Genomic DNA, 15212 nt, shown 5'->3' with positions numbered 1-15212 from the left:
TGCACCCGGAAACTAACCAATGAGCAAGTGTAAATGGGTTATAGGCACGGGTACAACCCAAACTCTACTGTTAAGGTAATAGGCACGGGTACAACCCTAACTACTGTTAAGGTTATAGGCACGGGTACAACCCTAACTCTACTGTTAGGGTTATAGGCAGGGGTACAACCCAAACTCTACTGTCAAGGTTATAGGCACGGGTACAACCCTAACTCTACTGTTAGAGTTATAGGCACGGGTACAACCCTAACTCTACTGTTAGAGTTATAGGCACGGGTACAGTGGTTAGGGTTCATATGATCAATAGACTGGTTAGTTATTATGTTATGGTTTCAGGCCTGGGGGCTTTTCTTCAGCATGGAGGACAATGATTGTCCTCCATGCTGAAGAAAAGCAGCATGGAGGACCCCCACCCCCCCGACACCTGGGCAGGCTTTAGTTTTGAAAGGGCATTCCTCAGGTTGCCATGGCAAAGGCTGAATGACGTTATCCTCCTCCCAATTAAAAGCCTCCCTCAGCCATCCCCCCTACCTCCTCACAACTCCTCTCATCTCCTGGCCTTTGTCCTAAACCTCTGCCCCCCCCATATCATTCTGGATGGGCGTCTCCACCACTTCAAAGATGAGGCTGATCTCTGCTTTTATCTGCAGAGGAGGAGATGCAATGAGACCAGAGATGGAAATAGAAAAAAACAGGAAATAGAAAAAAAACAATCTGAAGGACCTTACACCTCCATTATTGGTGCAGAGTTGGTGTGTAGAGAAGCACTCTGTTAGTGTGTGTGTGTGTGTGTGTGTGTGTGTTTGTTCTTACTGCTTTATCCTCCAGAGGGTCTGGGGGCGGAGCCTATCCCTGTTAGGTGAAGGTAGGGTTGATCCTGGACAAAGTATACAACCAACCAACCAGTGTCCCATCCACACCTATGGGTGAGTTACAGTAACCAACCAGTGTTACAGTTAGGGTTTAGGGTTACCCTACGGACCTGACCAGGTAGGATAGATGGAAGAGACAGATCAAAACATTGACAGAGATTCCATACCCCCCCACGAGTACCCATGAACATCCAGGAGTACCCATGAACACCCATGAGTACTAATGAACATCCAGGAGTACCCATGAACATCCAGGAGTACACATGAACATCCAGGAGTACACATGAACATCCAGGAGTACCCATGAACATCCAGGAGTACACATGAACATCCAGGAGTACACATGAACATCCAGGAGTACCCATGAACATCCAGGAGTACCCATGAACATCCAGGAGTACACATGAACATCCAGGAGTACCCATGAACATCCAGGAGTACACATGAACATCCAGGAGTACCCATGAACATCCATGAGTAGGTTCCGCTTCCGCTTTGCAGGGAAATGGCAGCATAGTGCTTAAGTTCCCGACCAAAAGCAAGAAATACACCCCATAAGCCAAGAAATTATACATGCCTTGGGTTGATCTAAACTTCTAGGAAAGGGGAAAAGATGGCACCGACACCGAAAAATAAAAATACGAATAAGGGAACAGCTAGCGACACCGAAGTATCGCACCACGAGGAAGCTAATGCTAGCTTCATGGAGGGGCTAGAAGAGGCTATCCAGGACAAGCCAGTGACCATGGCAATGATTCTCAAAGAACTGCGGGAATACAGGAAAGAACTCTGGGGGGAACTTGAAAAGACCAATTCAAGAATAGGTAACGTGGAGGAAAGGATTGTGGAGAACGACGGTAAGCTACAAGGCATGGAGGAGGTGCTAACGGAAATGCTAAATATACAAGAGAAGCTTCAGTTGAAAATATCGGATCAAGAAAGCTGCTCAAGAAGAGAAAATGTGAGAATTTATGGCATTCCTGAGGGAGCAGAAGGAAGTCCAAAGACAATCACATTTATTGAGAAGCTGTTTAGAGAAAACCTTGGTATCCCTGCATCAGAAGACATGCAGATAGAGAGCTCACTGGGCGCTAGCTCCACAACCCCCACCCGATGCACAACCAAGATCTATCCTGGTAAGATTTCTGAGCTACAGAATGAAAGAAGTAATTCACCTGGCATGGCAAAAGAAAGGGTTTATGCTGGGCAACAAGAAGATCAGCTTGGACCATGATTATGCTCCGAACATTTTATGCAAATGCAAAGAATATGCAGAGGCTTGACGTGTCCTGAAAGAAAACAAATACAGTTTCAAACTCTCTACCCAGCCCGTCTGAGAGTTCACTACGAAGAAGGAACAACAATCTATGAGACGGTCGAACAGGCGACAGCGGACATGGCGAGCCGGGGTCTACCGGTAAACATGACCATGTGTCGTCGCGAATGAAACGGCTCTGAGAGCCAGCTCTTTGACGTGAACGACGGGAGCCGGCTCATGATTGAGAGCCGCTCTCGCTCTCTCTCTTTTCTCTTCAAGCCACATTTGATTGGTTAGTATGTGTGGCGTCGTCTGTGTCTGCACACAGCAGAGGGGCGGAGTTACACACACAGCAGAGGGGAGAGGGGCGGAGTTACACACACAGCAGAGGGAGAGGGGTGGAGTTACACACACAGCAGAGGGGAGAGGGGCGGAGTTACACACAGTAGAGGGAGAGGGGTGGAGTTACACACACAGCAGAGGGGAGAGGGGCGGAGTTACACACACAACACAGCAAGCACGAACAGCAGGGAGGGAGAAGAAAGAGAGAGCAGGGAGCAGAACGCAAATGGACTGGAAAGGTAAAAAAAAAGTCGAGAAAATGAGTGACAGCAGGAAACGCAGCAAAATCTGGACACATTTCAATTACACTGACCAAACTAAGGCAGAATGTAGAGTGTGCAAGACAAAAATCTGATAAAGAGTTGGCTCCACAAACAAACCTGCAGACACATGAGAACAGTTCAACCATCAGTGCAACTGGAAGAAAAAACACAAGCAAGTGAACGTGATATTAATGAAGGTGGCAGTGTGTCTACTGCAACTGCAGTATCTACAGCATCGCTGTAAAAGCTAAAAGTTTAAAATAGTTAAAAGTTAGTAAAGGTCATTTGTAAATAGTTAAGCGTTTCTTTTGCACTTTCTAATTAATTTTTTATCACTCTGTAGAGTGTATAAATAAAGTGTATTTATATAAACATTTGATGTAGTGCATGTTTTTTTTTACATTAGTAATTCATATTGTGCATAACTTTACATCATTGTTGGTAATAAATTAATTTAAGCACCAAAAAATATGAAGAGCCACTTGGGAGCTGAAAGAGCCGGCTCTTTTTAGTGAGCCGAGCCGAAAGAGCCAGTTCTCTAAAAAGAGCCGGAATTCCCATCACAACACTTATGGAGAGGACTGGGCAGGGAACAGGGCACTCAGCACAACCCAGGAGGACCCCAGCAGCCGGGAGAACACCACTGTACAAGCAAAAGCTGCAAGGATTCAGACGTACGCCAGTGGAGAATACAGGCTGAATCTATACTATTGGATTATAGTAATACACAGTCTGTGGCTCTAGCGGTTACTCATGAAAAGAAGAAACGAGCCACAGTTAACATGATATAATTTAACAGACTTTGGTCGGGAATCGCAAAGAAGGAGGAGAGAGACTTAATGACTGACGTTCCTGATGAGGACCTGCTAATCCCAGTCAGGGACAGAAGCTGTCCTCAAACCTGAGACAGGTCAGTAGATGGACCGATGGGTTGGAAGTTTGGAGAGATGGAATCTTTTCTGCGTTCATATTGTTCATTATGTTGATTTGGTTTTCTTTTGCTAATTCATGCTTGCAGTTTTTCTGGGTAACAACATATATCATTGCACTTGTGTTAAAATCTTATGCAAGGAGATCCAGTTAATATCATTTAATTTAATGTAGACGGGGTTTTTAATCCCATCAAGAGGAGTAAAATTCTGTCAAAATTAAAAAGGGAAAAGGCACAGGTGGCCTTTCTTCAGGAAACTCATCTGAGTCAACACGAGCATGCAAAATTTAAAAAGAGGCTTTAAGTATGTTTTTTCCAACTTTTGTAAAGTAAGTCATAAGAGAGGAGTTGCTATACTGGTTGCAAACTCACTCTATTATGAACATATATCTGAAGTGCAAGACGACTATTTTTATATGTTCAGTAATGACTGTTTCAGAGTAAGAGAATGTAGTATTAAGACTAGATCTGTCAGATCATAGCCCTATTTTAATGTCTATAATTCTAGAAAGGAGGACAAGAAAAACTTTGTGGAGATTAAATTCACTTATACTAAATGACCCAAAATTAAAAGGAAAATTAAAGGGAGAAATTAAGGATTATCTGGAGTTGAACGACACTGGTGAAGTACCCCAGCCAATCGTGGGATGCTCTGCTCTAAAAGCTGTAATAAGGGGTAAGATCGTCCCGATAACTTCCCACGAGAAAAAATTAAAGGGGCAAAGATTTGCAGATCTCTAGGGTAAACTAAAACAACTTCAAATGATTGCTATTAATAAAAAAAAAAGCCCTTGGGTGATAGGGGAAAATTAAACAAAAAAAAAAAAAAAGTGAAATAAATGATATTTATATACAAGAAACTCAATAAATGACTTTTTTGAAACATAGATACAATGAAGTTGGTGCTAAATCTACGAAGCTATTAGCTTATAAATTACGCAAACAGAGGATGGAAAACACAGTTTACGATATAAAGAATCCCCAAACTAAGTTGGTTGAAACCAAACTTGAGAAAATTCAACAGTATTGAAATATTTTACAATGCCCTTTACTCGCAGCCTCAAGCACCTAATGAGATAGAAACTGAAGCATTCCTGAAGACAATGAAACTACCAGTATTGTCTGACTCCCAAAATGAGAAATGAGTCCAATTAATAGCAACCAAAGAACTCAATCAGGCTATTTCCAAATGAAAGGTGGGGAAATCACCAGGTTCAGACAGTTTACACTGCGGAGTGGTATAAAACCCTGAAACAGGAGCTACTCCCTCTTTTATTGAAGACATTTAATTGGATTATACAAAAGGGGGAAATCCCTCCATCATGGAGGGACACAATTATATCTGTCATCCCTAAAGAGGGTAAAGACAGACAAGACTGTGGCAACTACCACCCTGTCGGTGTACTCAATCTGGATTACAAATTATTTACTGCAATTATAGCACGAAGGTTTGAAAAACTCCTACCTGATCTGATTAATCTAGACCAATGTGGATTTATTCAGCAGACACAGACACTGGACGATATAAGAAGAACTTTACATATAATAGAGGATATGCACGTACGTCACTTCCCCTCCGGGCCACGCCCCTCTAAGTCAGACTGAGTGTCAAAAACCAACCTGCCCAACATGATGGAGTATAGCAGTAAACACAGCGAGACTGGGAAAATGTGAAATATGAAATTAAATGAAGGACAGATGGACTGGACATGGATCTGTTACCAAAGAACAAGTGGTCCATGAACACTGACATGTGGACACAAATGGAGGATCCTGACATCCAGGGTGGAGGGGATCAGCACTATTTTGACCTGAAACAAATATACATGGTTTCATCATCACTGACAACCAGAGTCCAAAACTAGGGCCCAGAACCAGCTGATCCAAAGGGCATTTACAGTAGACCGTGGACTGACCCCAGTGAATATATGCATGATCGACCGGTACTGAGGAGATTTACTGAGTCTAGTTCAGATCAAGTACTTTATACAACACACATACTACTGCTGTGGACCAGCAGGGCACCACTGGATTCTGGGAAACTAGGAGATTTTTACACCTGTTTTTAAATTAACACATTATTCTGGTAATATTATGGCTTTATTGTCGGAATATGACGACTTTAATCTCATAAACGAATGACATTTTTGTTAAATTATGAGGTTTTTTTAATAACTACGACTTTATTCTCATAACATTGTGATTCTTTTTGTATTTGACTTCATTATCATAAAATTACAGGTTTTATGTCAATATTTTATGATTTTATACTCATAGTGACAAGTGTTTTTATTTTCTTATGTGGCCCTAATACGTTGTCGTAGCTTTATTCTCCAGTTCCCCCGTATTTGAAAAACTAGGTTAGCCTCAGTTTAAGTTAGTTTACTAATCATGAAGGAGCACAAGGTTCAGAATCACAAAATGAAGACAAAAACCATGAAGACAAAAAAAATGAAGACAAGAACCATGAAAGATCATGAATATCCATGAGTACCCATGAACACCTAGGAGTACCCAGGAGTACCCATGAACCCCTGGTCCTGATGCTGCCCTGTCTGACCCTTTTTTGAAATGAAGCCCACTGAATGGTGAACTGGTGTTCAAACCATCTGTTGCTGTTTCTCCTGTTCATCCTTCAGCTGAGGTGTGTGCGCCTTTGGTGAGTGTGTTTTGTCTGATCTTCAGTGACATCATCACCTCTGTCTCTGTGGCGACACAGCGTGGCTGTTGCTAGGCAACGGGGTTAGGAGGAGATGAAAACATGCTCTCCTCACTCTGGTATTTTTCTCAAACACACACACAAGGACACACACACATGCACTTCTGCTCCAGCTCTCCACCTCGACCCCCACCCCGCTACCTTTCATCCACCGCCGTCTCCGTGACGACCTGACCAACACCGCCACTCAATAACTCACAACTGAGTCGGACGAGGCTCAGACGAAGCGACCAACAACACGGATACAAAAGAATTCACGTGACAACAAGAGACCTGACGTCAGAACCAGAAGGAACATGTTCCTGAACTTAGAACATAAACACACAACACACACGTCTGATACAAGTGTGTGATCAGACACACAACACACATGTCTGATCTATGTGTGTGATCAGACACACAACACACATGTCTGATCTATGTGTGTGATCAGACAGAACACACAACACACACGTCTGATACATGTGTGTGTGTAGGTGTGTCATTTGGGTGTGTAACAGTGTGTTAATGTTGTCAGTGTTGGGTCTTTAGTGGAACCTACAGTGGAACCTAGAGTGGATCCTACAGTGGAACCTACAGTGGAACCTTCAGTGGAACCTACACATGGGTTCTTCTTGGTGATAGTGTCTGTGTGGGCGTGGTCTGTGGTGTTTGTGTTTTTGATTGACATATAATTTGCTCCTCCTCCTTTGGACCCGTACCCTTTGTGGATCCGGCTCCAGTCTCGTCTCTCTCTTTTCAGACCTTTTTACCCAAATGAGTTTGGTTTGGGTCCAGTTTTCTTTTTTAATGACTTTTGTGTTTCTGGCAGAATTGATTTCTGCTTCACATTCTGCCTCGTCTCTTTCCCTTCTCTGCCTCTGCTTCTGTGTCTCTGTCCTTCGCTCATTCCTTCTCTGTTCACCCCCCCCCGTCCCCCTCCCCGTCCACACATTAATATGTATGTATTGGGCTGGGGTGCACACAGTGGGGAGGTGGGGGGAGGTGGGGGTTGCTGTATGTGAACGTGTGCAGGAGGCGAGTTGAGGACAAAGCCAGCGGTGCTAATGAGGCCTCAGGGATGTGGGCAGACTGTCCCTCTGTGGACTCTGTGGGTTCTTAGGGTTCTCAATGCAGAACATGCAGACGTTCTACATGCAGAACATGCAGACGTTCTACATGCAGATGTTCTACATACAGATGTTCTACATGCAGATGTTCTACATGCAGAACATGCAGACGTTCTACATGCAGATGTTCTACATACAGATGTTCTACATGCAGATGTTCTACATGCAGAACATGCAGACGTTCTACATGCAGATGTTCTGCATGCAGAACATGCAGACGTTCTACATGCAGATGTTCTGCATGCAGAACATGCAGACGTTCTACATGCAGATGTTCTGCATGCAGAACATGCAGACGTTCTACATGCAGATGTTCTGCATGCAGAACATGCAGACGTTCTACATGCAGATGTTCTACATACAGATGTTCTACATGCAGATGTTCTACATGCAGAACATGCAGACGTTCTACATGCAGATGTTCTGCATGCAGAACATGCAGACGTTCTACATGCAGATGTTCTGCATGCAGAACATGCAGACGTTCTACATGCAGAACATGCAGACGTTCTAAATGCAGACGCTCTACATGCAGAACATGTAGAACGTGTGTGTCCGTGTGTGTGTGTGTGTGTGTGTGAGTGTGTGTCTGTGTGTGTGTTTGTGTGTGTGTGTGTTTCCATCTGCATTAACCCTTTGTGCTCTGGGAGGCGGACCTGCCACTCAATTAGACTCCCTCTAATAGGTCAAGGCTGCTCCAACTCATTTGCATAATGAGTCTAGAAGACGTGGAGCAACGGAGGAAAGACTTGAGCAGAACAACACAGACATTCCATCAAACGGAACTGAGTTTGATGAATGGGTTTGATTAACACATGGAAACAAAGATGGAAACAAAGACGGAAACAAAGACTGAAACACAGGAATGAATGAAGATAGATGGAGACGGAGAGAAAAGGGGGGGGGGTAGGGTTCTAGAGAGGGGGGAGGGGTTAGGGTTCTACTGAGGTAAAGCAGTCCAGTAGAACCCAGAACAACTACCATGAAAAACACACACAGACACACACACACACACACGTTGACGATCTGCTACAACATCTGACTTGAACCAGTGGAACTTGATGAGAACAAACAAAGTGAAAAAGATGTGAAATAATAGATTTACATAAAACATCCGGTGTCGTTCGCAATGTGTTTACAGAGAGTCCAGTAGAAGAACCCCCCACCAGTAGAAGAACCCACCACTAGTACAAGAACCAACAACCAGTGCAAGAACCAACCACCAGCAGAAGAACCAACCACCAGTAGAAGAACCAACCACCAGTAGAACCAACCACCAGCAGAAGAACCAACCACCAGTGGAAGAACCAACCACAGGTAGAAGAACCAACCACCAGCAGAAGAACCCACCACCAGTAGAAGAACCAACCACCAGTAGAACCCACCACCAGTAGAAGAACCAACCACCAGCAGAAGAACCAAAGCACCAGTAGAACCCACCACCACCAGTAGAACCCACCACCAGTAGAAGAACCCACCACTAGTAGAAGAACCAACCACCAGTAGAAGAACCCACCACCAGTACAAGAACCCACCACCAGTACAAAAACCAACCACCAGTAGAAGAACCAACCACCAGCAGAAGAACCCACCACCAGTACAAGAACCCACCACCAGTACAAGAACCCACCACCAGTACAAAAACCAACCACCAGCAGAAGAACCAACCACCAGTAGAAGAACCAACCACCAGCAGAAGAACCCACCACCAGTAGAAGAACCAACCACCAGTAGACCCAACCACCAGCAGAAGAATCAACCACCAGCAGAAGAACCAACCACCAGTGGAAGAACCAACCACCAGTAGAAGAACCAACCACCAGCAGAAGAACCCACCACCAGCAGAAGAACCAACCACCAGCAGAAGAACCAACCACCAGTAGAAGAACCAACCACCAGTAGAACCAACCAGCAGCAGAAGAACCAACCACAAGCAGAAGAACCAACCACCAGTAGAAGAACCAACCACCAGCAGAAGAACCCACCACCAGTAGAAGAACCAACCACCAGCAGAAGAACCAACCACCAGTAGAAGAACCAACCACCAGTAGAAGAACCAACCACCAGTAGAACCAACCACCAGTAGAAGAACCCACCACCAGTAGAACCAACCACCAGTAGAAGAACCAATCACCAGCAGAAGAACCAATCACCAGCAGAAGAACCAACTACCAGTAGAAGAACCAACCATCAGTAGAACCAACCACCAGTAGAAGAACCAACCACCAATAGAACCAACCACCAGTAGAAGAACCCACCACCAGTAGAACCCACCACCAGCAGAAGAACCAACCACCAGTAGAACCAACCACCAGTAGAAGAACCCACCACCAGTAGAACCCACCACCAGCAGAAGAACCAACCACCAGTAGAAGAACCCACCACCAGTAGAAGAACCATCATTCTTCACATTAAATTAAGTTATCACAGAATAATATCATATTCTATGATAACAATAATCTTGACTTTTCAAACAAACATCAAAGTGTTTTACAAAGGAAATGGATAAAACAGTGAAGCTGCTCTGATGCCCCCCCCACCACACACACACACACACACACACACACACCCCACCCTGACCCTACCCCACTCCCACCCAGGGAAGTGAATCCCATACGAGTAAAAGTATGACATCACAGAACTACACTGTGAAGCAGGAAATATTTACGGTACAGAACCATCCCAATAAATGCAGCATGTTTGAGCAGATGTGTCCGATCCTGGAGAAACGCTCACATACGGACGTTCAACATCCGCTCAGACGCACATGTTCATGGAACACACACAACAGGCTTGTGTGGCTTAAAGGTCACAGTAAATGTAGTGGATTGAAGGTGTGTGTGAGCTGTGATAATGCAGACAGAGCCAGCGGAGCGCCCATGTGTTGGACGTGCGTCTAATTAGAGCAGCAGCGGCTTCACAGACACACTTATCTACCCCAGAGCCAAGCAATTTAAGATGTGACTGTACAAGCAGCGCCACGGAGGGAGAGGGCAAAGGAAGACCACTGTTAATAAATGAGAGATGGATGGGCCCAGAAAAAAGAGCCAAAGATAGACACAGAATGGTAATAATGTCAGAGGAAAAGGAGGGAGAGAAACACCAAGAAAGAGAAGAGAGCTGACACCAATTTGAAGAGTTCATGTCAGTCAACTTTCACCGAGAAACCCAGAGAAGAAGAGACGAGAGGGAGGGTAAGAGGACCAATGAGAGGAGGAGGAGGAGGGGCGTCGACCAGGGTGACCTCTGACCTTTAGACGGAGGGTAAGAGGACCAATGAGAGGAGGAGGAGGAGGGGCGTCGACCAGGGTGACCTCTGACCTTTAGACGGAGGGTAAGAGGACCAATGAGAGGAGGAGGAGGAGGGGCGTCGACCAGGGTGACCTCTGACCTTTACAGGGAGGGTAAGAGGACCAATGAGAGGAGGAGGGGCGTCGACCAGGGTGACCTCTGACCTTTAGACGGAGGGTAAGAGGACCAATGAGAGGAGGAGGAGGAGGGGCGTCGACCAGGGTGACCTCTGACCTTTAGACGGAGGGTAAGAGGACCAATGAGAGGAGGAGGAGGAGGGGCGTCGACCAGGGTGACCTCTGACCTTTAGACGGAGGGTAAGAGGACCAATGAGAGGAGGAGGGGCGTCGACCAGGGTGACCTCTGACCTTTACAGGGAGGGTAAGAGGACCAATGAGAGGAGGAGGAGGAGGGGCGTCGACCAGGGTGACCTCTGACCTTTACAGGGAGGGTAAGAGGACCAATGAGAGGAGGAGGAGGAGGGGCGTCGACCAGGGTGACCTCTGACCTTTACAGGGAGGGTAAGAGGACCAATGAGAGGAGGAGGGGCGTCGACCAGGGTGACCTCTGACCTTTAGACGGAGGGTAAGAGGACCAATGAGAGGAGGAGGAGGAGGGGCGTCGACCAGGGTGACCTCTGACCTTTACAGGGAGGGTAAGAGGACCAATGAGAGCAGGAGGAGGAGGGGCGTCGACCAGGGTGACCTCTGACCTTTAGACGGAGGGTAAGAGGACCAATGAGAGGAGGAGGGGTGTCGACCAGGGTGACCTCTGACCTTTAGAGGGAGGGTAAGAGGACCAATGAGAGGAGGAGGAGGAGGGGCGTTGACCAGGGTGACCTCTGACCTTTAGATGGAGGGTAAGAGGACCAATGAGAGGAGGAGGGGCGTCGACCAGGGTGACCTCTGACCTTTACAGGGAGGGTAAGAGGACCAATAAGAGGAGGAGGGGCGTCGACCAGGGTGACCTCTGACCTTCAGAGGGAGGGTAAGAGGACCAATGAGAGGAGGAGGGGCGTCGACGGAAACCAGGGTGACCATATTAACTATGTAAACACTTTACCCTAACCCAACACTTAACTCTAACAGTTAACTCCAACCCAACACTTAATCTAACCAACACTAAACTCTCACCCGACACTTAACCCTAACAGTTAACTCTAACCCAACTGTTAACTCCAACAGTTAACTCTAACCCAACTGTTAACTCCAACAGTTAACTCTAATCCAACTGTTAACTCCAACAGTTAACTCTAACCCAACTGTTAACTCTAACAGTTAACTCTAACCCAACTGTTAACTCTAACAGTTAACTCTAATCCAACACTTAACTCCAACAGTTTACTTTAACCCAACACTTAACTCTAACTAACAGTTAACTCTAAGCCAACACTTAATGCTAACTAACATTTAACTCTAATCTAACACTTAACTCTAACCCAACAGTTAACTCTTACAGTTAACCCTAACTAACAGTTAACATGTGGTTTAAAACTGGGTACATATGTTAATAGTAATGGGTGACTGGTTAAATGACAGACTTACCCTTAATACCCTTTTTTACCCTTACCTTTACCCTTACCCTTACCTTTACCTTTACCTTTACCTTTACCTTTACCCTTACTTACCCTTACCTTTACCCTTACCCTTACCTTTACCCTTAGCTTTAACTTTACCCTTACTTTTACCCTTACTTACCCTTTTCCTTACTAATCAGCATTTACAACGTCCACATTCAGCCTGTTAATCCAATATAGAACATGACATTGTCTGTTCAACACCCAGGGACTGTTTAGTGGGACCACATAATGAAGAGTGTGCCCCCCACCACCACCACCACCACCTCCCCCTTTCTCCCCCTGGGACCTGGTACAATGGTCTGTTCCTCCATTCCCCAGGCTGGGCGGACAAGTTCACTAATGAGCCCACGGGGGAGAACGGAAAACCCACTGTCTGTGTGTTTAATAGACTGTAGCTGCACAGAGACGGGGGGGCACAAGGAGAGAGAGAGAGAGAGAGAGAGAGAGAGAGAGAGAGAGAGAGAGGATCATAGATGGAGATGGGGGGCACGAGGAGAGAGAGAGAGAGAGAGAGAGTCGGTGATAGATGGAGATGGGGGTGCACAAGGAGAGAGAGAGACAGAGAGAGAGACGGTGATAGATGGAGATGGGGGGGCACAAGGAGAGAGAGAGACAGAGAGAGACGGTGATAGATGGGGATGAGGGGGCACAAAGATTCAGTAAAAGAAAGGAGTTCCTCCATGAAACCCACTCATGTTCTCGTCAGTGTTGGACCAAAAACTCACCTGAACTTTCACACTGGCTTCAACTCTTCAGACTTCCTCCTGTAGGAGGAGACACATGACGACCACACATCTGACAGTCGAACAGGAACAACAAAGGAACATGACAACACGTACACAGCTGCTGGGTTGTAGAAGGTTCTGTTGGGTTCTTTGCGGACAGAACCAATGTGTACTAAACCATGAAGATCAAACCATCTCCCGTCATTCAAGACCTTTGTGTTCTGTTGTGGATGTTCTGTTGGGTTCTGTTGTGGGTGTTCTATACAGTATATATTAACAGTATGTTCCACTGTGGTTCTATGTGTTCTATTGTCGCTGACGTGGTCGTCGTATGTTCCATGCTTGTGTTCTATGCTTCGACCCATGCCTGTCTGTTGGAGTTCCCCTGTGTTCTTCTCTCCTTTGTGGAGAACACTGATAAATCATTAATAGTGTTTCCTCTGCCTCTGTGTGTGTGTGTGTGTGTCTCCTTTTGCCCCCTGGCTTCCATGGCTCTCGTACACACATCAGTGCCCCCCCCACACACACACACACACACACACACTCACACACACACACACGCGCACACACACACACGCACACACACACACGCACGCACACACACACACACACACACACACACCAGCATCATCTTGTTCAGGTTCATAAATAATTTCCTGTAGTTTAAATCGTGTCTGAATCCTGCCTTTCACTCCATGTTTCCACTGGCCCTCAGAGGACAACTGTCTCTGCCTCAGTGTCCTCAGCCCATGTCCCACCTTTACAGAGGTGTAAGGAAAACACCCTAACCCTAACCCTGTCCATAACCCTAACAGTAACCCTTATTCCAACCCCTAACCAGGGTGCGATGTGTGTGTGTGTGTGTGTGTGTGTGTGTGTAGGGGGGGGGGGTTACATCCCTATGTCTGCCACCTGAATTTCACCCTTGGGGTGGACGACAACCCCATCAGTGATGAAAAACCACTGTAAATAACAGCAGGTTGGACAGTTTTCTTACACCTGTATCTGACATCAGCAGCACCAACGTTCACCTGAACCCAACTGTCAGCAGCACTACGGCGCATCAGTGTACGACAGTATACAATATACGACAATATACAACAGTATACGACAATATAAGACAGTATACGACAATATAAAACAATATACGACAGTATGCAACAGTATACGACAATATACGACAGTGTACGACAATATACACCAATATAAGACAATATACAATAATATACAATAGTATACGACAATATACAACAGTATACAACAATATATAACAGTATACAACAATATACAACAGTATACAACAATATATGACAATATACAACAGTATACGACAATATAAGACAATATACAACAATATACAACAATATACGACAATATACGACAGTATACGACAATATATGACAGTATACGACAGTGTACGACAACATACGACAATATATGACAGTATATGACAATATACGACAGTATATGACAGTGTACGACAATATACAACAGTGTACGACAGTATACGACAGTACACTACAATATACGACAATATACAACAGTATACGACAACATATGACACTATACGACAGTACACTACAGTATATGACAATATATGACAGTATACGATAGTACACTACAAAATGCGACAATATACGTCAATATACGTCAGTGCGCTGAGCCCAGTGACAGCTCAGAGCTGTCCATCACAGATGCGCACATGTCTTTGTCTGATGTGGGTGAGCGTGGACATCAAGGTATGGGAGGACACTGGGGTCAACACTAATTCATTGTTCAGTCAGTGTGTTGCCTTTTTTGTCTGAGACTGGTGGTCTTAGACTTGGACCTGGCTAAAGATGATCCTCCAGACCTCTACCTAAAGAAATGTCCTCCAGACCTCTACCTACAGAAAAATCCAGGTTGTGGTTCCTGCTGAGTTTGGAGCTTAAGTGTTTGAAACAGCATATGGACATTTTGGGGTGAGTCAAACCATCTGCACGTCCTTAAACACTGGCATTAAAGACCAGTGATCAACTGTTGGACCTGTAGTAGGTCCAACCGTTAACTTAAAAAAGAATGAGACCTGCTGACTGCCAGTTTTTTTATGATACAAAAACCAGAAACCACCACCCCCTCTTTTT

This window comes from Sphaeramia orbicularis, chromosome 16 (assembly GCF_902148855.1).
Source record: "Sphaeramia orbicularis chromosome 16, fSphaOr1.1, whole genome shotgun sequence".
NCBI classification, from domain to species: domain Eukaryota; kingdom Metazoa; phylum Chordata; class Actinopteri; order Kurtiformes; family Apogonidae; genus Sphaeramia; species Sphaeramia orbicularis.
Note: the sequence above shows the minus strand (reverse complement) of the source record.